The sequence below is a fragment of the Pinus tabuliformis genome, chromosome 7, assembly GCF_031772625.1.
Source record: "Pinus tabuliformis cultivar Carrire ecotype Pingquan chromosome 7, CPIR1, whole genome shotgun sequence".
In the NCBI taxonomy this organism is placed as follows: domain Eukaryota; kingdom Viridiplantae; phylum Streptophyta; class Pinopsida; order Pinales; family Pinaceae; genus Pinus; species Pinus tabuliformis.
In genome coordinates, this window is record NC_142293.1 from 1,779,592,086 (window position 1) to 1,779,619,916 (window position 27,831).

Genomic DNA, 27,831 nt, shown 5'->3' on the forward strand with positions numbered 1-27,831 from the left:
GGGCTTCCTGTAGAAGCCTGTGGTTGCACTTTCGGGCTTCCTGTAGAAGCCTTTGTCTCCGTTTTTGGGCCTCCTGTAGAAGCCTGTTCTCCAACGATTTTCGGGCTTCCTGTAGAAGCCTTGGTCGTTGCTCTTGGGCTTCCTGTAGAAGCCTGCTCCTTACTGATCTTCGGGCTTCCTGTAGAAGCCTTTGTCTTTGTTTTCGGGCTTCCTGTAGAAGCCTGTGTTTGTGTTTTCGGGCTTCCTGTAGAAGCCTGTGTTTGTGTTTTCGGGCTTCCTGTAGAAGCCAGTTTTTGCGTTCCTGCAGATGCAACTCTCACCACCTTTTCTTGCTTGGCTGCATGGACTTTGCTTTTGGCTTTGACTGCAGGAGCTGACAAGGTGCTTGGGTTGGCAGGGACCACCTCATTTTTGACTGCCCTGCTTTTCAACCTCTTTTCCCTTGCTAACAGGATGGGGGTGTCCTCTTTTGCTCTGTCATCCTTTCCCTCCTCCTCCTCCTTTCGTTCTTTCTTCTGTGTTGGAGTCGGGACTTTTTGGCTTTTCCCTTTCTTACTCTTGGCCACTGGCTCTTCTTCTTCACTGCTAGAGGATTCCGTTTCTTCAAGCAACATTTTTATGTCCCCTTCTCTTGTTAAATTCCTAAATGATTCCCATGCGAGGGGGACTTTATATGAGTGGAGAGCATCCTCCACAAGAAGCTTGACTAACCCATGGTGGGCTACCTGATCCGGAATTCCGTCCTTGAGCTTTGTAGAGCACTCCATCAAGGACTGCAGTAAAAAGTAAGGAATGCTCAGCCTCTGTGCTGCAGGGAGGTCAATCTGGTGTCTTAGTTCATTGAGCAGCCTGAAGTGATATGCATATACGATGTTGTAACGACCCTCACAGGTGATATATTTCATAATTTGCAAATTGACTTCGTTCCATGGTGGCAACAGGCTTGTCCTTTTCACCCCATTTTTGTCCTCTGTGAATGATTCTTCAGGTGGGAAGAACTCCTTCTTTGCTTGCTGGCTCTGCTTCCGCTCTTCTTTATCCCACGGCAGACCCATGGGCAGTTCTGTGATTCGACTTATATGCTCTGGGGTGAGTTGGAGGCTGAGACCTCTGAAGCTTACTGTGGCCAGTGTCTGGGGTTTAGGCTTCAATGCCTGCAAGAATTCCTCGGCTACTTCATCATCGTAGCCCTGTAGCTTATCACAAAAAGGCATCCACTGTGCCCTGGTAAAGAGATCTACCACTGCTGGATTTCTCCTTAATCTGGTGGAATCTGTGGGTTCTCGCCTGATAAATCCACCCGGCATGATGCACAATTTTATTAACCGGAGGTGGTGATGGTGGAAGAGAGTTTAGTTTCGGTGACAGAGTGCAGAACAATGCGTATAACCCACAAAAAATTTACAACACAGTCTAACCACGCAACAATCTTGTAGAATTGCAGTATGGGCACAAAGACAGCAATTGGTCTACTTTCTCATTTACCCTGATAGTAACTGACAATCCTACCACCTTAAATGAGCAATTGCATGAGAAGTCCGGGGTTACCTCGTTACTCGGCCACCTTTTTTCGTGAACACCCGCGTTCCTGTAGAAGACTGCGTCCTGTAGGACTGCGTTCCTGTAGAAACTGTTCCTGTAGGAACTGTTCCTGTAGGAGCAGTGTGCAAACTTTGGGGAGGACTGCAATTGGACTGCGGTTGAGGTGCGCTTCACTGGTGTTCAGTCGGCCGAAAGCTTGGCGTATCAACATGCAGAGGTATTCAGAAGAGTTACTCAAGTTTTGAAGTGGAGGTGGATGGATATACGCGCACAATCTAGCCGATTAGATTTTGAATCGGCGCAGCTCGTGGCGCGGAGGGTGAGCTGTCCCCGCCGGACCGTTGCGTGACGTCACCCGTCATCCGCCTGCACATTCGCTTGCTGCCGCATTCATTCCCACAGATCTACCGCCTCCCTTTTCGGTTAAACTCGTTACTCGGTTGACGGGACTGATCTTCACGTGCGTGCTGCGTGTCCCCTTTGTCGTGGCTGCCACCCCATCATCTGACTATCTCTTCACTAGCCAACGTGGCCAGTCAACTGGCCTTACGGCCGCTCAACCATTCATTTCTATGCCATGCAAACAAATCAAAGTAATACCCATGCGATTTGATGGAAGGAAGGATTAGAACACTTACCTGCGCGCGTCTGCACATGATTTTCAGTTTTTGGACGACGGATCTACCTGCCGCATGTGGCTTACACAGTCCCGGAGGCTCGTGGTAACAGGATGCTGGCGCTGTAGTAGACGCCCCGGTTGCATGCGCCCGCGTGTTGCTTGCAGATGGTTGGGCGATGAATGGTATCCACTCCTGCAGGTTTGGCTGCTACAGGATTCCCGCGGGGTGCCTTGTAACAGTCTCACCTCCTCGGGTGCATGCTACTTGACAATGGAGATGACCTGCTAATCGCGCTCCCGAAGCTTCTGATGCTTGACATGGACATGGTATGAGCTCTCGATGTTCATTTTTCTCTGACAACTGATTTTTCCACGAGAACTCATTGATCTGGTTTGCTGGTGCAGGGATCTCAGTTGCATGGTGACGAGGATGGTGGAGCAAAGTATCAGTGTCGTGCATGGGCCCAAAAGAGGCTTGCATGTGTCCACACCAACCCGTAGTCATCAGATCTGCTCATGAAATGCATTCTGGCTCGTTCTCGAGCTTCTACAGGAAGTTTCCTGTAGAAGTACAGAGCTTCCTGTAGACAGGTAGCTCTTCCTGTAGAAATTCGCACCTTCCTGTAGAAAAATTGTGCCTTCCTGTAGAACGACAACAGTTTCCTGTAGAAGATTCAAACCATGATAAAATTGCACATACCTTGAAAAACATAAGCATTCTTGGAGGAGGAGCTTGTGAGGTGTCCTGGCTTCATGAGAAGGACCTTTGACTTTGACCTGAGAGGCTTCCTCTCCTCCATAGAACACCTTCAATCTGCATGCAAATTTCACATAATAGCTTATTGATCTTGTTTTTTTCTTTTTGTTTTTTTCTTCCTTTTTTTTTTTTTTTTTTTGAAAGATAGCAGGGGCGCCTCAATGAGGTTTTCACCCTTACCACCTGCCTTAAGTGCCTCAGAGAGGTTTTCACTCAAGGATCTTTATTTTTTTTTTCTCTTTTTTTTGAAAGATAGCAGGGGTGCCTCAGATGAGGTTTTCACCCCTACCACCTGCCTTGGGCGCCTCAGGAAGGTTTTCACCCAAGGATCTTTATTATTTTTTCTCTTTTTTTTTTTTTTTTAGATTCTTCAGGGTGTGCCCAAAGCAGGGGCAGGACCCTTCTCTATGACCAATACTGCTTTCTCCATAGTTTTGATGAACTCTTGTCTGGAGGGAGGCCTCCTGTAGATCTTCAATCGATGCTCGTTGACAAGCATGAGGATGGCTTCCTCATCAATGGTCCGGATAAGAACAGATCCATTGTCATGACATTTTTCCACTGAATATGGCCCTAGCCATCTGGTTCTCAGCTTCCCCTTGAAATCTTTGTATCTGGAGTCATACAACAAAGCCCAATCTCCCGGCTGAAATTGCTTGTCATGGAGATGCTGGTCATGCCACACCTTCCTCTGAAGTTGAACCACTTCTAAGTGAAGGAGGGCCTGCATGCAGTGCTCATCCAGTCCATTAAGCTGCAATAACCTTTCTTGTTGTGCATGGCTGAGATCTAGATCCAGCTGAGCTGCCACCCTCAAAGTGTTATACTCAAACTCAATGGACAGCAAAGCTTTCTTCCCATAGACCAGCTCATAAGGTGTGAAGCCGGTGGTGGTCTTCCAAGTGGTGTTGTAAGCCCATGTGGCTTCAACCAGGCGATCTGCCCAGTCCTTTCTGCTGCTGCTCACCACTTTAGTCAAGATCCCTTATAATGCTCTATTGGTGACTTCCACCTGCCCATTTGCTTGAGGATGATAGGGAGTGGAAGTTCTATGCTTGATCTTGTGATGAGCTAGGAGATCTTCAACCAGGTGGGAGGTGAACTGGCTCCCTTGATCGGTGACTAGCTCTCTTGGATAGCCAAACTTATAGAAGATGTACTCTCTTAGGAACTCGGCCACTTTTTCTTCTGTTGCTGCTTTGATTGCTTTGGTCTCTGCCCACTTCGTCAGGTAGTCAGTGCACACAATGATGTAGGATCTTTGCCTCAAAGAGGGATTGATTGGACCCACAAAGTCCATGCCCCACTTCTCAAATGGCTCAAGAGTCACTTGAGCTTGGAGAGGCATCTCATCCCTTTGGGTCGGTTTCCCCAGTCTTTGGCATTGGTCACACTGGCTGACATATCTTCTGACATCTTGATGAAGTGTGGGCCAATAGTAGCCTGCCTGCAGGATCTTGAAGGCAGTTCTCTTTGCTGCAAAATGTCCTCCACAAGGCCCATCATGACAGGTGAGGAGGATGTCAAAGACTTCCTCTTCCCTTACACAACGCCTTAAGATCTGATCGGGGCCAAGCTTGAACAGATTGCCCCCAATCCATGTAAATGAGGCACTCTTTCTGATGATTTTGCTCTTCTCTTTTGAAGAGAGGTGCGGAGGGAACTGAGCTGAAACAAGGTAGTTTGCTATATCAGAAAACCATGGAGAGAGTACTGAGATAGCAAACAAATGCTCATCAGGCATCTGGTCATCCACCGTCCCATCTTCATCTGCAGACAAATCCAATCTAGACAAGAAGTCAGCAACAACATTTTCTCTCCCTGGTTTATCAACAATGGTTAGATCAAACTGCTGCAATAAAAGTAACCATCTAATAATACGAGCATTCACATCTGGTTTATTCATCAAATATCTAATAGCAGCATGGTCAGTATGTACAAAAGTCTGGTAACCCGTAATATAATGTCGGAACTTGTTTAGTGCATGAACCACAGCTAAGAATTCCTTCTCGGTTACAGTTTAATTCAGCTCTGCTTTGGACAAGTTTTTGCTAACGAAGTAAATGGCATATGGAAGTTTTTGCTCAACTTGTCCTAAGGCTGTACCTATGGCTTTGTTTGAGGCATCGGTGTGGATGTGGAAAGGTAGGGCCCAGTTTGGACCTCTCAAGATTGGAGCTGACACTAACTTGTCTTTTAATTCATTCAAACTCTTCTGACAATCGTCAGTCCAATTAAACTCCACATCTTTTGCCAACAGACCAAACAATGGTGAGGCTAACTTGCTGAAGTCCTTAATGAATCTCCAGTAGTATCCTGCTAATCCCAAGAAACTCCGGACATCCCTTACTTTTTGAGGAGGTGGAACCCTCTCGATGAGAGCAATTTTGTTGGGATCCACCTGTAATCCTTGGGAAGAAATGGTATGGCCTAGCACGGTCCCTTCAGTCATCAGGAATTCACATTTCTCAGGGCTAAGGGACAAGTTCATCTCGGTACATTTGGTTAGGACCTTTCCCAAGTTGGACAATGCTTCCTGGAAGTTAGCCCCATAAGGAGTAAAGTCATCCATATAGATTTCTACTGCATCATGGACCAACTCCGAGAAGATGCTCAAGACAGCTCCCTGGAAGGTAGCAGGAGCATTGCATAGCCCAAAGGGAAGGACTCGGTAGGCAAAGGTACCCCAAGGACAAGTGAAGGTGGTCTTATCTTGGTCTTCCGGGCTGATTTGGATTTGATTGTACCTGCTAAACCCATCCAGGAAAGAGAAGAACTTCTTTCCTGCCAGTCCATCCAACACTTGATCTATGAAAGGTAGAGGGAAATGGTATTTCTTGGTAGCTTTGTTCAACTCACGGTAATCTACATAGATCCTCCACTTCCCATTCTTCTTGGGAACCAACACTAGAGGGGACACCCATTCACTATCTGAGATGGGGTAGATGAATCCGGCATCCAACAGTTTTTGCAACTCTTCCTTGACAATGTCCTTAAGGGCAGGATTCATTCTCCTCTGAGGTTGCCTAACCGGTTTACAATCCTCTTTGATGTATATATGATGGGTACAGACCAAGGGATGGACTCCTTTCATCTCCTTATAGCTCCAAGCAAAAGCATCTAAGTGGCTGGCCAATAGGCTACACAACTCCTTCTCCTGGGAAGGAGATAGGGAGGAGCTGATATTTAATGCTCTCTCAGGGCAGAACTCCACACTTTTGACTCTGGGAGTGACAGGGCTGGTTGTACAAAGGTCCACTAAGGTGCTAGCTTGGGCATCCTCCACCAACTTCTCTAAAGATAGTGCACTGGAAGGTGGATTCTGGATCAGGGTCTCAATCAAATCATCCTCGGTAGGAGGGTCTCTTCTAGTGGTATCTAGGGTGCACAGTGGTGCAGAGTACACCTCGTCTTCCTCTCCTTCCTCCAACCAGAGTGGTAAATCATGCTCTAAAGAAGGTTGGGCAGGAGGGTATAGGACTAGCTGCTTGGACATGGGACCATTTTTTATGGTCATGTTTCCTGCCCGACAACTTATGTAAGCATCTGCAGTAGCTAACCAAGGCCTTCCCAAGATGAGAGGATATCCAGTAAGCTTGGCCTTTGGTTGCAGAACCAGGAAGTCTGCAGGGTATTCCCAAGAATCAATAGAGACCAAGACATCCTCCACAATCCCTTCGGGAGTCACAATGGAGCGATCTGCTAATTGCAGTACTGTCGAGGTCTTCCTCAAGGAACCCTGAAGATTGAGTTTAAGCATGGTATCCCTGGTCATCACATTGATGGCTGCCCCCAGATCAATCAAGGTGTGGGGGATAATGGTGCCATTGATGTGAACATCTACTACAGGACTTCCAGGATCTAGGTACTTTGGGCAGATGACTTGTCCTAGCATAAGGTCAGACAGTTGTCCTATGACATTGATAGTTGAGGCATCTTTCTTCCGTCTGCCTGGGTGGTTGAAACACTTCTCCTTAACCAGCTTGTTATATATTGGCACATCCTTGATGGCTTGGAGAAGTGGGATTTTTACACACAACTGCTTGAGCTCACCCAAGAGCTCATCTTCTTCTGGGTTAGGTTGTGTGGTGGCTGTTAGTCTCTCAGGAAAGGGTGGAATAGGCTTTGGTTCACTCTCCTGATGGTTTTCCTCATCCTCTGGGGGAGGAGGTTGGCGATCTGGAAGAGTCTTTCCAGATCTAAGATTGATCTCCTGGATCTCCACAACATAGGTAGGGCATGAGGTCTCCCCAGTATATACCTGCTGAGCCTGTCTATTGTTGGGGTTCGGGTTCGGTTGAGCAGGCATCTGAGGTTGCCTTGGAGGAGCAGGAGGTAAAGGCTGAGGTTGAACTGGTGGTGGAGGCAAAATGGCAGGAGGAGTGTTGTATTGGGGCCTCCACCCCGACTGAGGAGCACTCCATTGAGGCTGTGACTAGGTATGTGAGTGATATGGATGAGAAGTAGGTTGAGTAGGGTACTAAGGTGGATAAGACCATGGAGGAGGCATGGACCAAGAAGGATGAGCAGGGGGACCCCAGGAAGGCATAGGAGTTGACTGGTTGGGGTTGTAATAAGCTTGAGATGCCCCTTGCATCCCCTGCTGATAAGGTCTAGATCCTTGAGGCCTCCTTTGGTTGATGAAGTAGAGAGGTTCAGTGGGGGCTTCGGTTCCTTGGTACATGGCTTTAAACCCAGGTAAGGTTGGACACTGATTTGTTGGGCGGTCCTCCTAACAAACGAAACACACTTCAACCGAATGCAATGGACATTCGTTCTTAGGGTGTCTTCTGGTGCACCTAGGACAGAAGACAGCCAAGGCTCTCTCAGCTTCTTCTTTCTTCTGCTGGATCCTGAATGTGTCCAGCTGCATGGCAATGGTCTGTCTCACCTCACTCTTAAGATCTTCTAATTGGTTTGTAAACTCATGTTTGGAGAAAGGGACACCAATGGAGAGGAGATTTCCTCTACCTCGTTTTCTAGCTGCCCTGGAATGGTTTCGAAACACAGTCTTGATGTCCTCATAAGGCAGTTGGTAAATGTCCCCCCCAGCTAACATGTGAAGGGTGTCTAAGAGATCTTCAGGGACTCCTCGAAGTAGAACCAACTTGAGGGATTCAGGGTCAAGTGTGCACCTAGCCCGTTTATAGCTAAGTTGGAACCTCTCCTCATAATCCTCTAAAGACTCATCATTCCCCATGGTCATTCGAAAGATCTCTCCCTTGGTTTCCTTGGACCTACAATAATCCCTATACTTGGTATTGAAGGCTTGCTGCATCTGAGCCCACGTAGCGATGCTATTCCCTGGTAATCCCATGAACCAGCGTAGTGCTGCATCCTTAAGAGTGGAAGGGAAAAGCTTCAGCTTTTGCTCATCTTCAGTATAGTCATAGGTTCTACAAAGGACAGCAAACTCAAACAAGAAGGTATCAGGATCCTCAGTGGTCAGTCCATGGAAGTGAGGCAAGGCGGAGGGGCTAATGTTTTTCATTTTCATATCTCCATTGGTCTCTCGGATGGGGAAAGCTCCTTCTATTCTCTCATCTTCTCTCCTATTATTAGCCATGGCTTCAGATGGAGTGGTCTCTAACTCTTCTTCTTCTATAGGGTCTTGGTATATCTCAGGATGTTCACCTATAGGTTCCTCTGGGTCACTGTCACCAAAGAAGAGAGAAGGGTGACTCAGTGATGTGGTGGGGGTGTTTGGTAGGAATTTGCCTGATCTATCTCGGTTCCTACGAGGCATGAAATGGAAAGGACTTTTTTTTTTTTTTTGAGTGCTTTTGCTTTTTCTTTGGTACCTGCAAAACTGAAACAAAGTGATCTACAACTAACTATATTGCTCAAATGAAATTACAGAATTGGAAAGCTAATCTAGGAAAGCAAGAAAAATTACTCTAGGAAAGCAAGAAATATTAATCTAGGAAAGTAGGAAATGCTAATCTATGAAAGCAGGAAATGCTAATATAGTAAAGCAGGAAATGCTAATCTAGGAAAGCAGGAAATGCTAAGCTACTTTTGCAGAATGGAAATGAAATAAACTACTGAGCAGAAGTAAGAGTACGAAAGTAGAAGAAAAGCAACAATTACTAATACTCTAATGCTTCCCCGGCAATGGCGCCAAAAAGATGGTGAGCTCCAGTATTGTAGCAATAATGCTACAACTCCTGGGGCTTCCTGTCTCTCATTTTATGAACCCGGTAGTTCGTACAAACTTGGAAGCGACGGTGCTATATGCACAAGTACTAGCTCTTGTCGCAGTTGTCACTTGGTCAGCTGGCACAAGTCCGCTAGGGCTCAAGCCAGCTTCTATAGGCTCTCAGAAGAAGCTTTCTAATTGATGGACGAAAGCTAATCTCAAGGGAAAGCTACTTTACTTGACAAAAATGAACTGAAAGCAAATCAAAGCATGTAAACCTAGGAAACCCTAATTTGACTAGTCTAACCTCTACAATGCAAAGAATGTAAATGCAACTTCTACCAATGCTGTCATTACCTCTAATAAGTGAAAATGCATGGATCTAAACTACTTGCATCATGAAAGTTATGTTTTTGTATTTTTCCTTTAAGTGTGTGGAATGATTGTGATCTTGTGCTAACAAGGGTTTGGTTGTGCAGATGGGATGGAGAAGGAAGGAAAGTGTGGGACAGGTTGGGGAGGCTAGGAGAGGTTCCTAGGGATCCTTAGCATCCATCCACAGAGGTTCCTCGCATTCAGATGCTCAGCAACCGAGAGAGTGGCCTCCTACAGGATGTCTGCAGGGGATCCTACAGGATACTCTGGTTTCTACAGGATGTCTACAAATGACTACAGGATGACCTACCGTGAGTGTTTGGCGTGATGGAGGAGTGATGAAATGGTAGGGGGAGATAGTAGGAATAAGGCTGGTGATGGTTGTAGAAGTGAAGGAATAGGATGGGGAGTGAGTGTAGGGAGTGGGTTGGAAGATGGAGGGCTATGTCAACGAAAAGGCTAGAGGAGGAAGCTATGTGAGGAGTGAAAGACTTTGGGAGATAAAAGAGCGGAGCTGAGGTCAGAGATGTGTTTGCATGCGTGATCAAGATGGAGGACGAAGTAATGGAACGAGAGAAAGCAGTGTAAATGGAACAAATGCTTGTGACTATCACCAAACAGAAAATGCATTAACTTAGACTACCTGTGCTTATAAATTCAATGAACAGCAATCTAAACGCGAAGGAGAATGTGCATGAAGCTGTGGTAAAGGAGTGTGGTGCAGGTGTGAATCATGTGGAAGCATCTAACATAACATGACTGTGTTTGCAGCAATCATGGAATAAAGAAATGCGTATTTTTGGTGGTTAGTCATGGACTGCACTCCAATCCCAGATGAGATGGCAGTGAGCCTTAACAACCTTTTTGTTGGAGCTCCAATCGATTATATCTATCCTCTGCTACACTAAGAAAGTGGAAACAAATTCACCATAAGCAACTCCTATCTAACTCATGAAAAAGACCAACTTAACAACCTGTAATTCGAATTGCATGTGCAAATGAAAAGCTCAAAGTGCTGAAATGAAATGGAAACAACACTACAGCAGAGGGGATCTATGGCTCTCAGGTTGGGCCCTAACCTGAGAGCTATAGTCTCCTTAAGAAAACTCAGAACTAGATCAGAATCTGCCTTCTTTATTCATAATCTGATATCATGCCAAATTGGCTTACAAAAAGGAACAAAAACTGAGCTGTGCTCCAAAATTACAATAGCAATACGAGAGTTTCAACAACCTATCCAAGGCTAAGGCCTCTATACTTATACAAAAACGATGATCCAACAAGTGTCCTTGATTTTAGGAGCTCGGCTGTCCAACTAGAGTTTAACTGCTGATCCTGTAGGACGGTCATAACTACTGTTCCTGTAGAGCAGTTTATAACTGTTGTTCCTGTAGAACAGTTGGCTGCTTCTAAGATCGGAGGCGAGATGGATTGGAGCTCGAAGTTCTTGGTGGGAATCACGAGGAATGTCCCTAAGACCGTGGACATCCTCTCCTAAAAACCAGCAGTGCCACCTCATTGTCTCCTTGTCTCCTTTTTCGTTGTCTTTTGCTCCCTTTTAATGCCAAAACCTGGAATCATAATGCATTAGTCACGTAGATAGAGTGTCTACCCTTCTTCCTACAAACAACATGAATAAACTAAGAAATGCATGCATAAGCAATAAAAAATGAATGGTTTGAGCAAGTAGAATAGGCCAAAATGAGCCCAAATTGTACCAAAATTGGGGCTCATTAGGAATACGGCCTTCTTCCACAAGCAAGCAATAGTTAGACAAATCAGAAACAACATAACAACTATCACAGACAGCACAGGTACTCAACACAATGATCAAGTTGCTATCAAAAACGTGGCTTCAGCACACTTTAAAGAGCTCCTATCTGAAAAAGGGGAAGAAGAGAACTATGCTGATCTCTTACAGCATATGCCAAATAAAATCACAGTAGAAGCAAATGAAAGATTGACCGAAGAGATAAAGGAGGAAGAAATCAAGGGAGCCATCTGGGGCCTCCAGCCTGACAAAGCTCCAGGACCGGATGGATTCCCAATTTGCTTCTATAGGGAGCACTGGGAAACCATAAAAAAGGATCTCATCAAGTACTACAAATGGATACAAAGGAAAAATAAAATGGGAGGCTACACAAATTCAACCCATCTTGCCCTCATTCCCAAAGAGAACCGTCCCTCTAATTTTTCCCATTTTCGTCCCATATCCCTTTGCAATTCTTCATATAAAATCTTCACAAAAATCCTTGCTTCCCGTCTCAAGCCTCTCTTGCCAATGCTAATTTCTGAAAATCAGGGTGGCTTCATGACCAATAGACAAATTTCTGACTCCATCCTATTAGTTCAGGAAGCCATCCACTCAAGCCACTCTAGGAATGAAAAGGGCTTCATTCTGAAATTAGACTTGGCTAATGCTTTTGACAGGGTCCGACACTCCTTTCTATTTGCTACTCTTCAAAAAATGGGCTTCGCTTCTCCTTTTATCAACCTCATAAGAACCTGCATCTCTGGACCTTGGATCTCCCCCCTTATCAATGGAAGGCCTAGCCCTACCTTTCAATCTTCAAGAGGATTGAGGCAAGGTTGTCCTCTTTCTCCCTACTTATTCATTTTAATGGTTGAATCCTTTAGTTGCACCCTCGACCATAAGCAACAGGCAGACCTCATCACAGGAATCAAATTTGAAGATGGAGTTAAAAACATTAATCACTCCCAATTTGCTGATGATACCCTACTGATAGGAGGGGTGTTTGCAATAATAGCCCGAAGATTCAAATCTCTATTAGATAAGTTTATGAGATACTCTGGGGGAATGATAAATCATCTCAAAAGCTGCATTTATGGTTGGAATGCTTCAGCTCAAACACTCCAAAACCTATCCAACATCTTTGGGGTGTCGTGCAAGTTAAATTGGGACCACTTCAGCTATTTGGGAATGCCAGTGAGCATGGGACGTGCTAGAGCTGAAATATGGGACACAATGCTTGATAAATTGAAAAGAAAAGTCCAGAAGTGGGGATCCTCCTGGCTCAACCCAGCTGGCCGATTGGTTCTCCTAAAATCAGGCCTTTCTTCTCTCCCTCTATATCAGTTCTCCTTAGCTCAGGCGCCAACCTCATTTCATCACAAAATGGAGAGTATTCTCAGATATTTCTTATGGCAAGGTGGGAAAAATGATAAGAAAAAATATAACTTGGTTAGTTGGAAACAAGTTATTCAAAGCCAGGAAAAAGGGGGGCTTGGAATCAGATCTCCAATGCTCACAAACTTAGCCTTTGGTGGCAAGATAGTTTGGAGATTGCTTGAGGATCAGCAAGCTTGGTGGAAAAAAGTCATTGAGGCCAAATATCTCAACAGCCCAAGGCAACAACTTCTAACAAGTGAAATACCCGTCAGGAGCAGCACAAGTATTTGGAAACTCTGCAAAAAAGCCATCTCCTTTATGGCACAAAATGTCTCAAAGGTCCCCAAAGGTGGCAGCAAAATCAGCATTGGAGGCGATAAGATAATGGGAAACCAAGCAATCAACAGTTATCCAGGTATGGAACCAATTCTCCTCTTTCTTCAAAGCAAAGGAATATATCGCTTAAATCAAATTTCTCAATGGGATATAGATACCCAGGCTTGGAAGGGCTGGAGCTTCCCTCCCATCCCTGATAATCTCAAAGAGATCTTCAACAATTTTCAGATCCATCTCCACAACATCGCGCCTATAACTAAAAATGGTATTGATGGATTCTGATGGGATCCTACGGGATCCAGCTACTCAATACAAGCAGGCTATCATTATTTGTGTAACAGGGACCACCCAACTTCTCCATGGACGTATTGGAAAGCAGTCTGGAAATCTGAAGCCATCCCTAAAGTTAAATTCTTCATGTGGACCCTCTTAAAAGGGAAGACCCTCACCTCAGAAAATCTGCAAAAGAGAGGTATTATTGGACCCTCCCGATGCCCAAATTGTCATGAGGCAGAAGAGACTATGCAACACCTTTTCATCTCGTGCCCCTTCGCTATCTCTTGTTGGAAAGGCATAGCTTCAATTGACACTTTCACCTGGAATTCACAACACTCCATCGGTGAAGCCTTAAGCAACTGGAAGAAAAGTTATCCCTGGCAACACAAGAAAAATAACATTGCCAAGAGGGTATGGGATGCCCTCCCATATGCTCTCTTATGGAAAATATGGATTGCTAGGAACCGCAAGGTTTTCAGAGATCAGGGAACATTAACCAGACAACTTTGTAGTAAGGCTAAAAGCCTTGCAATAGAAACCATTGCTACCAAAAGTATAAAGAAAATCGATATGGCCAGCCTCTGTATCGAAGAGAGAGACTTCATCAGGAACCTGATAGACAAGCGCAGTATCCTCCCATCAGCAATCACCTTCAGTAGCTCAATCAACACCCTCAGCCACAACTGGAAAATAAGATTAAAGCAGGACGAATTTAATGAATGGCTTTGCAACAGCAACACTCATATCCTATTTTTTGATGGTGCCTCCAAGTCAAATCCGGGAGCTGCGGGGGCAGGGGGAATTATCTATACACCCAAAGGAGACCCCCTAGTCACCTTTGAGTGGGGACTGGGAAATCTTTCAAATAACAGAGCAGAGGCTCTGGCTCTCTACCAAGGCTTATACCAACTTCAAATCCACGGAATCAGGAAAGCATGGATTTTTGGGGACTCTGCTATTATTATAAGTCTCATGAACAGTAAGAGAAAAGCCTCCAACATTCACATACAGCAACTCATCAGCAGATGTCAAACCATGATCAGCCAAACCTGGGAGATAAAAATTTTCCACGTCCTCCGCACCTTAAATCGAGAAGCAGACAAACTCGCTAGTCAAGCGTGTATCCGAACTAAAGGAAATATTTTCTGCAACAACAAGGATTCTTTTCATTACCTCCCCTGATCTCCCTCATGATTCGTGACAAATCTATTGAGCCTGACACTGGCCGAAATTACAAGGCGTACCCTGACCAAATCCATTGCAATCTCGATGTGGCACTCTCTCTGCCGCCGAAAAATCTTGCCTCCCAATCCTACAGTCTTCTCATCTACTTCGATATTTGATCGATCAAGTGAAATCCGTGAACCCACTTCCCCTCACCGCGTGACTCTGTCCTATATCTCTTATAGGCCGCTTGCTATAAAGACCTGGACACCCCGACTTCAAGCATTCATCTCTATCAGAGTTTTTTCCGCTGCTACTGCGCTCATATTCGCTCTCAGTTGCCTCTCAGCGCTTTCTGCTAGTGCCAGTATCCCCTGTAATCCTTCCTTCTCCTTTGTAATTTTTCTCACTCCTCTTCGTATCCCCTCCCTTGCTCATCTAGTCGCTTCTACTCTCCTTGTTTTTTGTTGGACTTCGCGCCCTCCCTCGCCTTCTCTTTTTATTACAGCATTGCTTGTGCTGTTAAGGATCGGTCCAATCCTTTTCTTTTCCCAGCCAGCCTATTCAGCTCTTCCAGCAGGCTTCTTTGGAAGCTCTCTTTGGCCTTTTCCCTGCTCCCTGATCTCTAATCTTTTCCCCTTCTTTGTTCTTTAGATCTTCTGCTCAGATTCTCTTATTACGGTTGCAACTGCCACTTCTTGGCGCAGTAAATTTCAAGCGCACCTTCAGCATAGAGCACAAGCTTCTCAGATGGCTCGTAATGAGGACTGCCTTCACTGCTAGGATCTCCAGGAAGAACTAGAACAAATCAGGGTGCATCAGCGAGTTTTGAATGAAAAGATTGACTCCTCCACTCGGATAATCAATGCAAAGTATGAAGCAGATTTAAACCTCTTTCTTCATCGTGTTACTTCCTTGCAGGAGCAATTCAATGCTTTATCCAACGTCTGCGCTCATATTCAAGAATCCATGGATATCCTCAAATATATGATGGAGAAACTCAATGCTCCAAGCGCCAGTTGTTCCAGCATCAAAATCGCTGATCAGGAAAGCAAGCCAGAGGAATCTACTGCGCGACAGATCAGTCACATAAATATAGATTAGGATGTTTTGTAAAGTCTGTTTACTCCTCTTCCAGTTCGTCAGAATCTACTCTTGTGTTAGTTTTCTTCAAGTTAGAAAATATAGTAAATTAGCAGAATGTTGTAATGTAGTCAAACTGCAAGCTCAACCTTCGAGCTCCAATCATGTATCTCTAGAGCTTAGCCTCCTAAACTTTTTTGAAATATAAACAACAGCCGAATTTGTCAAAAAAAAAAATTCCATTTAAAAATAATAATAATAATTGTAGACAAATTATGTATTCATATTATTTATTTATCAAAATTCTATGGGAAATTATTTTAGAATAAATAATGCAACGACTTAGGTAATTAATTTTTTTATAAATAAGTTTCCTTTTCTAATAAGTAATTAATTTTTTGAATTATATTTATTATTAATATCTTAATATAACATAGGTAATATAATAATTAATAAATTTATTTAGTTTATCTATTATATCATGTATTTTTAATTTGCTTGTCAATTGGAATTATTTTTGGTAGTTAAAAGAATGATCAAGTAATTGGGACACATTATTGTTTTCTTCATCATCCAAATTCTTTTTATGCTTTATTAATATTTAAAATAATATGCTCTAATAGAAAAATGAACAAAGAAATTTATATCTTTCATCATTTATATCAATAATTATTTCAAATTATAAATATTTTAATATAATTACTACATATTAATTACTACATTTAAATTGTAAATATTTTAATATATAAAAAAGAAATATATTGAAATTTGTTGACGGTGCTCGACCTGCCAACATGACGGGGTATTTCCCTAGTAAGAAGACCCAACTAGACCTCAGACCGTTTGGAGTAGGAGTCCCATCTGTGGGTAGTATAGTATCGCCTTGATTGCAGTTGCACGCAAAGGTAAGTAAGATGTCCAGGGAAGGTGCATGAAAGGCTCTAACACATAGAAGGGCAGAGGAGTGTGCCCCTTAGAAGCCTGTGATAACACGCAACTTGAAAGGGAACACACGAGATGAAAGACATCAGGAGATGGAAAGAAAGATAGCCAACAATCCAAAGTCATGAGTTATACCAACAACACACGTCGATAAGATTCATACAAACACATATACAATAGTACATACATACATGCGTAAATTACAACTAAATAAATCGTTAGAGTAACCAAGATAGCCGAACTACAATAACAATATATGCATGAAACGTGTTGGCTCTGTTATATTAAAAGAGTGAAAGATCCAATCATACATACAACCATGACAACCACTAGCCCCAATAGTGGAACGTTACAGTCACTGTCGTCTGCTCCTCCAAAGAGATGTACTCGCTCTACACTGTGGAGAAGCTAAGATTTGTTATAATACACTCCAAAATTTCTCTAAGTTATACCTATCATAAGCTTGGCTCCCAAAAGCTTGTACAATGAGTTATGAGGTTCTATATATAGAAAAGGGTGGGGTGACCCTTGACATTCCCCTTTGTGACTCTTCAACTTACACATGACTGTTTACATTCTACTATTGACACTTGGTCTTTCACTTTACAACATGTTTACAATACAATCTGCACATGTACTCATGTGAGACAAAAATGGGCTTGACTAAGCCATACAAGACATCGCTGAGACTCAAACAGCTGTGGGAAGACTAACTCATTGACATCCTCTTAGTGATCAATCGTGGGGAATTGATGCCAAGCTTGGTAGTCTATTATGGTGTTTGCGTACTCCATGGTGACATCCTTCTGAAAGCAAACTCTTTCCTTCATTTCATCTGGGTACAATGATTTGGCACCTCTGTCCAACTCGTCATATAGCATGTGCATCATGGTATTGAGTGTAGCTGGACCAACGACATATTGGTGCATAGTGTCTGCGCTCATCTGCAAATATGCGCTAGTGGCTGTGTGAATCAACTGCTTGAAATACATGTCTAGCTCCAGTCGAACTTGGTTCTTTTCTTTTGCTTCGGTTAGTGTGCCAATGTATCTGACCCTGGACGCATGCCTTCAGTTCCACTGCCATTGGCTTCATCATATTTGGCAAGTACAACGGGGCTCCCTTATACCTCATTGTCCACATATGCATGTGATCAACATTAGTGTGTATGTTTGTCAAGATGCATGCTCTCTTAGCACAACGTTGTTGCCAACCATTAAGATGGACAACTGACTTATGCATAGTGATGAACCTGAAGTACATCTTCCGCATGATTGTCTCGAGAGACGATACTTCATCAAGTATTTCTTTCTTAAACTCTACTCTGACAGATATTGTAGCTTTTTCTTCTCCTTGTTGTTTGCTTGCAACTACTTAGCCATGCGCTCGTTCTCAGCTATCAAGAATATCACACTTGCGCTGGTGGCTTGGCATATACCTTTGTAGCATTGTCTTATACAGTTGGATGTCTACACACATCAGACACGATCACTTGTTCTTGAAAATGCGCAAGAGATGAATGGACATCTGGAGTGGCACTCTGCATGATTGCACAACTCTATGTTGTGACTCGTTGAAGGATATGTTGTGCACATCTACTTCCGGATTGTCCTCAAGGATTTCAGTGTCTCCTTGATCACTTGGGACTTGCTTAGTTCACATATCTGGTGAAGTTGGTGGAGTGACCTCCGTGCCTTTTGGCATGAGATCTATATCCTAATCCTGCTCTAGCTGAACCACATCTGTATCCATCTTCTCCAACATCTATTCAATCTCTTGAGAAAAGTTCTGCTCCTACGACTTCTCACCCTATTTTCTATCTGCTAGCTGCTTTGATGAGTCAATAACCTGTATTGGCACAGTTTCATCAATGTGTGCACATTGTGCTTCCTAATGTTCCCATTCCCATTGCACTTCCTTCTCCTTTTTGCACAGCTCTTGTTCTTCCATTAGCTGTTTCTTCACCTCCTGCAACTTCTTTCGGCCTCCTCCAGTTTCTACTTATCCCTCTCTCTCTGCGCAATCCTTTTGTTGTGATATCATTTCCTTGCCTCAATCTCCAAATATTCTCTTAATACAAGTGGATTTCCCTTGACCTTGCATCTTTTCTCTACCTCTATGTTTTTGGCAACCTTCCTCTTACCTTTGTCATGCGCAGGTTTAGTACCCTCTGCTGCGCTGATATTAATGCTCTCTGAGATGCTCCTGCCTTGTGCATTGCTAACCATTCTATAGCCACTCTAACTCATTCATTGAGCCTTACGGAGTTGTAGAATTATCTCCATGGGTCTTCCTCGGGCCAATGACATGCCCCGTGGATCCAAGGATGATACACTCTCGCACAATGGTCCTCCACTAAGCGATGCGGGTCATATGGATTGAAACTTCTGGTGCCGAAGGTGAGTCTCTTGGATCCTTCGTCTTGGCCTCAACATGCTTGAGATTCTAGATCTCATACAACCCGATCAACAAAGGAAGGGTGGACCAAAGTGCCTTCTTCTTCCTATGCAGTCTTACTAAAAACCCTGTCGAGATGTGGTATGCAACTTCTTGCATGACCAAATTATCGATGGCAAACTTCGGTAACACATGCAGAGCCTTCTTTGCGATGTACACTCGGACGAAGGTGCCAATGGGTGAGGCATACCAATCTCCTATGTTTACCAATGCCTCCATTGTTTCCTGTAAGATGCAAGGCGGATCTTGTTCAAATATCATCCTATACACGGGGTGACAAAGTGGTCTGATAGTTGTAGTATAAATCCACGGAAGTTGCACTCAGAGAATAACCTTCAATAGATATGCACAGAGGTTTATGAAGGCATCCATGCCTAACCCAAGCCAGGGTACTACTAACGGACATAGATTGCATCAAGCATGTAGGCAGACATGAATAACTTAGTTTGCTGACCTTGGGCAGATGTGGGTATTTGTTACTCGCCCCTTATGTTGGAGAGCCAACATGTCTGACCAATTGAAATATTTTCCTTCATTCGCCAGTTGATCTAACACAATCACCCAACTCTACGGGAAGGTCTCCGTACTCTCTTGGCCATATAAGAGACATGCTAAGATGACCAATAATTGATAAGCCTTCTGCAATGTCTTTGTCTTGTATACTTGGTTGGTTGTTGTACTAAACTTAGACGACTCTCTCATCCATCTCTTCAAGATGTCTCTTAGGTCTGCACTGTTGTTCAGATTGGTGAAGGGTGAATCCATTGTGTTCACCAACTGCAGTAAGTGATACATCTCCTGAAAGTTCTCAGCCCTGAAGATAGAAATTTTTGTTCCACTGACACTACTCAACACCATTTTCTCCAGATCATTATGCGAGACAATCCAATGGATCATGTCCACACATGGAAAAGCGAGATACCTGCATGCAACCCGGTACAATCTAGACTTGTGTATGTTGACATAGACTCTGCAGTCCTCCAAATTCTCCTCAAAGGAGCATGAAAATATATCATTGATGTCCTGCCATTTGATCTTGATTTACTTGTCTATAAACAACTTAGTGTCTTCATAGATGGGCAAGCTCATAGACACTTGCTCGAACATATCTTCAGTTGCACTCTCGTTGGTGCCCTTTGACCCTACTCCCTTGGAAGCCATTATACCTGTATTGTTGAGAGATTGATGAACACCTTTGATACCTGGAGACAAAGAAACACTCATGACAAGCAAAATATTAGTCAAAAACTAAAAGCAACTTGAGGATTGACATGTAACACACCTGGGTGACTGACTAAGAAATCTGCACAATTTTCTCTGGGAGAGGCTAGGAGACTAACTACTAGAACTGCATAAAGCACAATCCGAACTACCAATGATCTGACTAACTGTTGAAACTAGGCAGACCACAGTCCGTCTTGGCCTGCTGAGGACTAGAACTACACAATCCCTAGTTTCTGTCAGCATGACTGCAACCCCAGAAATTGCACTGCACAATCCCCGAGGCCAACTGAGGCATTGCCTCTCAGAATTGCGTAGAGAACACCCTTGGAGGCTAGTTTAAGGCAAGCTCTGTGCAATTTCTAGGAGCAAGGCAAGGCCTTCCATCCCAGAAATGTGGAGTGTAAGTTGGTCAAGGCAAGGTCCGAACCAAGGCAGAATAGACCCACCGACTGGCGACTGAAAATGGTAAGGACTGAATGCATGTGCGAAGCTAGGTGCAGACATGAGTAAATGAACATGTATGCAATCCATAAGTTCATGATTCAGTAAGATGGGAAAACAACGAAGTGTGTGAAGTGAGTCATCGCAATGATGATCATCAGTGCAGAAACAATGTCATGCATGTGACAGCAAAGAAATGCAATGGAAAACTTGAAACAATGCTTGTACAAGCTAACGTGCATTAAAACGACAACAAGCATTCAATAAAAACAAGCAAACAACACTCACACAAACAGAAATACAAAAAGCAACAGAAAAGTAGCAAAAGAGATGAAAAGCAAACTTACCCAAAAAAAGATGTGTTGAGTGTGCCGAAGGTTCCTAGATGCATTGGGAATGCCAGAGCTCCAAAATTGAAGTGAAGAATGAGCTCTGAAGCGTCGAATAAATAATTTTGATAAGATCGAGGCTGATGACGTGCATGCCACAAATCTAGGAAAAAGCAACACTTGGCCGAAAGTTTCTAAAATGAATCTTGCATGTAACCCCGAGCTGCTAAAAAAGATCCGTAAAGTCTAGGGATGCTTTTTGCTTTTTCAAGAAAAATCTGCCATGTATGCAAGGAAAGATTGCATAATCATGGAGGGAACCAATCAACATGTGAACACATGCAATAGACACCAAGCCTCGGGATGATTTCTGCGTAGTTTCCAGACTGAGCGACTTTGGCTGCCCCTCAATCTCTGCATAATTTTTGGATTGAAGGCAAGGCTACTGGCCAGAACTGCACAAATTCTGAGAGCAAGCTTGGTGATGGGCTACTCTACGCAATTTTCTTGGGGAAGGCAACTTGGATGCTTTGCACAATTTTGGAGAGCAGCTGGCTGCTAGGATATTTTGCACAATTCTGGAGAGCAAGGTTGGTTTCCCTTTAGTTTTGTGCAAGTCAACACAAGAACCGGTTGAAAACCATGTCACAGGAGGTTAGTTTGCAGGTGAAAGGCAAGCAATTTAGTGAACACACACTGATAAGCCAAAGAAACTCAACTGAAAACATAAGTACCTGGGTAATGAAAGACATGCTGCTAAGGATGGTTGGTAGGGAGGCTCCAAAATGAAGCTAAGGAAAAATTTTGGAGGATGGTTGTAGCCACTACAACAAAAGTTTAAAATGATTAAAAACAAACAAAGAAAAATAAGAAGAAAAAATTACATTTGCAAAATTTAAATTAACCATAAAATTTCTAATTTTAAAATTTTATTTTATAATAGTGATCCTATAACATAACATAAATTAGTACAACCACATTAAAAATATTAAGTGGTTGATATAGGTGAAGGCTTCATAAATATAACCAAAAAAATTGTTGCACATGAATAGACTTATTAAATCACACATTTACCTGATTAACTATGTATAAAAAGGTTATGGGTCAACTTTAACTTAAGAAAAAAAATGAATTATAAATGAATGTTATAAATAATAATGAGAAACTTATCATGGAGGAACTTATTAGAAATGGAATAATCTTAAATCCCTAGGAAATTGGTGGGTGGGGAGCCACATGGCATGAATCTAAATTTTTAAATTTATTTAAATCTATTTAATGGGCATAATCCTCCTTTATCATGACCACCATAGCTTTTGATTGCATATGCACACGTTATGCACACTTTATTCTCAATAGCTTCTCCATGGCCTTAAAAAATGGCATAGTCTGACTTATAGACAAAATAACCCTTTTCCCCAGAATTCACCAAAATTTGGGCAATATAATTTCAATATTTTTTGTTGTTTAAAATACATTTTTGAATGCATAAATAGATTCAACACCCTGAAGAACCCTGGGGCACTCGAATTATGCAGATTAAACAATTTAAACTCAAGTTTTCAAAAATCCCTGTCAGATTTTGATTAAAACTAACCAAAAAAATGGTCGTGAAAAAGGCCATTTATTCTATAAGTTAGACTACACATTAAAAAATTGTTTACCAGGTTGTTCTTCCACTCCAACATGTATGCCTCCATCATTTATTGTGCTCATCTCTTCCCTTTTATGTGATTCTATCATGGTGGAGGGATTCAATGATCTCCTCCCATAACTCCAATGTCCAAAGTGAATGTGGCACTAACTTCATCTCTTGCAATCCTTCATCCCCTACGGTTCTCTATAGTTTTTTTGCACAAGCTTAAACTCCACACAATAATCACAACTCTTTAGAAAATGCTAGCTCCTAATTTATTGAGGATATACATCTCCACATTATTGTCTATATGTCGTCACCATTATGAGAGTTCACCTATATGGCTTTGATGCCATATCCAGATTCCATGCTATGTTCCCCGATTATCATCCATAGCCATAAACTGATTACAACTCATCTAAATTTGCTCCTACTTATTTTGTGACGTAGAGCACTTACTCTAACGAGTCATACTCTAGTGCCTCAACACAGCCCTTGGGGTTTGTCCTTATTAGCTTTCCCTCTTCACAATAGACCATATACATGAATGTGGCTATATCATGTCCAATAAATTCTCCTCTACCTTGGCGTGCAGGGGAGAAGCGATGGTAGGTCATATCAATTTTGGTTTCTATCTCTGGCAGAACTCCTAAGAAATTAATACAACAATATGGAAAATCCTCCTGACAGGTGGCTCCTACACTCTCACACACCATAATGAGTTTAAACTATATTGAGATATAGGTACCAAAAGCACCTGGTTGCATGTCTACTTGTGCATCATCCTTAAGGTTTTCTTTCTAGTGGGGATTACTATGACAATCCTTATGGAAACAACCTTCTTCTTGATGCTCGGAAGCGCCTCGATGTAAAACTCGATGAATTCATTATTTCTATTGGAGGAGTCACACAAAGTAGTAACATGACTAAGATCATTAGTTTCTTGCCCCATATTTACCATGAATATGCATGGTGAATCCTCAGATTCAAGTCCACCATCACTCGCATTGAGTAGATCACGATCTACCATTTATCGCTTGTCACAGGATATTTCCTCATGTTTTTTATTCGTCTCACATTACACACTAAATTCAACCACTATTAATACATCATGCACCCATAGTGTAAAATGTATGACGATTGCAAATCACAAGTATGCAAATTTTCCTTTTCTTGGCTTGGCGCTTTTTACAACCTTCTTCTGTTATTAGCTCGGACTTAAGGCCAACCTTCCGCACATACACTCTATTAGGCCATCCACACTCAACTCTAGTTGTGATTCCAATCAACAAAAAATAAAACAATAATGTAAAAGAAATAAATGAATACATCATAAAGAAATAGACATTAATAGAATGGATACAATGTTTTAACTTGAAAACCCTTATAGGAAACTGACTAAGATCATTCATGGTCCAATGATATTTAAAATAGAGTCTTTACACTTTTAAATAGGGTATATTAAAAAAATATGAATATTATGGATAAAATCATAAACGTTAAGCCAAAATAATGTCAACAATATATTGACATTAACCTAATCAAATTTAAGAGAACTATCTTTTGTGTGAAAAATATTTCATTAAAATTGTTTGTTTAATAGGAAAATGGCATGCCTATTCCTAAAGACCTTGCACTCAAAATAGTCTCTTTTTATATTAATAGATGAAAAAAAAATATATCATGGAAACCGACTATACAATTTCAAGCAAGATTGTAATTTTGTGTTGTTTAGAATACATTTTTGAATGTATAAATAGATTCAACACCCTTAATATCATGAGGCACATGCACTCGAATTCTGTAGATTAAATAGCTTAAACTCAAGGTTTTAAAAATCTCTACTGGATGCATAAAAAAAATACGCTCAAAAAGTCATTTTGTCTATTAGTTTGGCTATGCCTTAAAGAATAGTGACTCAAAATTCTCCTTTTATTGGGTACAACTTAAGCAACAAGTGCTCCTACTCTTGAACAATGTAAATTTCAAACTTAACTTAAATTTTATGAAACCTTAAGTTAGATTGTGGATGAACTTAGTCGAAAAAAATGTTAAAAAATTAAAATAGTTAGAGTACTTTATTTTGCTTTTTAGTATAGAGGTGCTCTCCAACTCACTATAGTAGAGATGTGGCAATGTATTGTTTAACATTTTGACTCTATCAAAATAAAATAAAATAAACATAGAATTAACAATTATAATTGTAATTAATTATACTAAGTAATTAAACCAACCTAAATTCATTTTAGGATTTACTAATTCTAGAAAAATAATCAAATATCTTGAGCATCCTAAAACTAATTTTAAAAATTTACTCTGATGTGTTGTGACAATGATATTAGATTATGACAATGATATTAGATTGAATTTTATCATAGTAATGTGGTGTGAGTATAAGAAATAATTAAAAATCATATTTATGTTGAATTTTGGGTAAAAGGTTGGATTTGAATTAAAAGTGATTGGGAAAATATCGTGAATATGTTAATTTTTGAATAAAATATTGAAAGAAATATAGATTCCGAGAAAAGGATGTGTTATTTATAGTAAAATTGATTAAAAAGATATAAGAAAAATATAAGGTTAGAGTAAGCCTAACACAATACCTTTACTAGAGGTTAGGTGTGAATGTAGATATTCGGAAATTCTCTCCTTTGGATTCGTTGTGGTGAGGAAATTTCTTCCACTGGAGTGATTGGGTGCACGCTGGCTGTGGGTGTGGTTTGTCGCAGAACTTTAACACTGATGGTGGAACGGTCGAGTCATAAAGTCGGGTTATAGGATTTTGTTTAATCAGTTATTTGGGTAGAGTTGAGATGGGCAATTTTACTTATTAACTAAATGTTTAAAAAAAGGTTGTTTTTGTTATTTATTTATTTATATATTTTAAATTTTTTTATGGGTTAATATAAGTTTTGTGTTAGTAAAATTTTCAATTGTGGTTTGATAATAAATATGTTTTAATTAGTGACATTATAGATGTATATGTTTTATATTATTTTAGAAAAATAAAATAATGTTATTCTCATTATTAAGTTAGTCAATGATTTGATGTAATTATGTTGGTAATTATTTATGTAATTTCAAATATTTTATATATTATGTTAAATATTGAAAAGTTTTCAAGTAGATTGGTCAAAAAATTTATCTAATGTTCAATGTGATGAGTTAGGTTGGAAAAAAACTTTATAAATGATAAAATAAAATTGGACTTATTTTTAAATAAGAATATAGAAGAATTCTAACTTTTCATGTAACAATAATATGCCAGAGATGCATTTTGAAAAAAATCATTAAAAATTAAAAATAAAACTCCCCTACAAAAAGGCTAACACCTAAAATCTTTTTCGTATTTTCTTTTAATAGTATTTTTTATGTTATGTATCACTGGAAGTAAAATAAAGAATAGTAAAAACATACTAATTGGTACAGACAAACAAATCCATAACTGAAGATTTTGACACAGTAAATGTATTCTCTTTTTTATTAAAGAATTATTTTTTTCCTCCCGGGGGAAAAAGACTTTTAATTGGAAATGCGCTGGCCCCCGCCCATGCAAAGTCTAATTTGTTTCTTTAGATAAAGTTGAAGTTGTTTGGTAGAGTTGAGATATACGATTTTGACGTTTGATAAGAAATAGGCCCAGCCCCGCCCAAGTAAAGTCAAAGTGTAATTGTTTTATAAAGTTCAAATTGTTTGGGTAGAGTTAAGATATACGGTTTTGAGATATACGATTTTGACGTTTGACTAGAAAAGCACGCGGCCCCGCCCGCCCAAAGTGTAATTTCTTTGACAAAGTTGAAGTTGTTTGGGTAGAGTTGAAATCTACGATCTTGAAGTTTGATTAGAAATGCGGGCGGTTGTGCCCAATCAAAGAGTAATATTATTTTTATTTTTAGTAAAGTCAATATTATTTCTTAAAATACATTAAAAATGTTATTTTAATATAAATAAACGCAAATTTTGTTTGTTCTAAAATTTTTTAATTAAATATTTGTAAAATAAATCAAGTAAAATTATATCTTATGAATATATTAAAAATTTTAGAGACATAAATATTTCTACGTCAAAATTGTAATATTTAAAATTTTTGTTATTATGTTACGTAAAAAATATCATTAAATTTAATATTAATATTAATATTATAAATTTAATAACTTAGGATTAATACAATATTATATTTAATATAATATTAAATTTGTTATATTATAATATATATTAATATATCATGATATATATTAACTCTAGATATATATGGGAGGGAAGAACAAAGACAAAGTGATAGAGGTGGAGATATAGAGAGAGTGAGAGGAAGGGAGAGAAACGGAGAGAGGAAGGATGAGAGAGGACTTGACAGACATGGGGAGAGAGGGAAGGATAGAGAAATGGAGTAGGAAGGAATCAGAGGGAGGGAAGACGAATCACAAAGAGAGAGAAAAGTTGAGAGAGGGAGTGACAAGGGAGAGATGGAGAGAGAGTGTATATGTTTGAGGGTGAGATAGAGAGATAAAGAAGGAGAGACAGAGAGAAGAGGGGGGAGAAGGAGAGATAGTGACAAAGTTGGAGAGAGTGAGAAAGAGAAACACAAAGAGATAAGGGGAAGAGACAGAAGGAGGCATGAGAGAAAGGGAGAGAGAGGAAGGGAGAGAAAGAGGGAGGTAACAAGAAAGACAGAGAGAGAGAAAGGTGGAGAAAGAGAGAGGGAGTGATAAGGGAGATGGAGAGAAGGGAAGAGAGGAGAGCAAGATGGAAGAGAGATAGAAGGGGGGAGAAAGGGAGAGAAGGGGAAGAAAGAGAGAGAGGGATAGGAGGGGGAGGGAGAGATAGATAAATATGGAGAAAGAATGTGCATGTTTTGGGGTGATATAGAGAGACAAAAGACAAACATAGAGAGATAGATATATAGATGGAAGGTGAAGAGAGGGGTGAAGAGAGAGATAGAGAGAGGGATAGATAGATAGATATGGAGGGAGAAATCATGTGTGTTTTCGGGGGTTCAGGGGGGGGGATGAGTTAGAGAGACAAAGAAGGAGAGATGGAGGGAGATATAGATATAGATGGAGGGGGGAGAGAGGGAAGAAGAATTATTGCACTAGATGCATTGATTTCAGTGTAGATGGTGATTTCTAATCCTATTTGATTGCTTGCATTGAAGGAGATAAACTGAAGGACATGGGAGAGGAGGAATGAAGAGAGAGAGAAGGAGAGGAGTGAGAGAGGGAGAGAAGGGTAAGAAAGAGAGAGAGGGAGACACAAAGATGGAGGGGGGAGAGAGGGAGCGAGATAAGGACAAGGTTGGAGAGAGAGAGAGGAGGGGAGAGAGATGACTTGGGAGAGAGGAGGAGAGAGGGAGGGAGAGAGAGGAAGAGAGAGGGAGGACA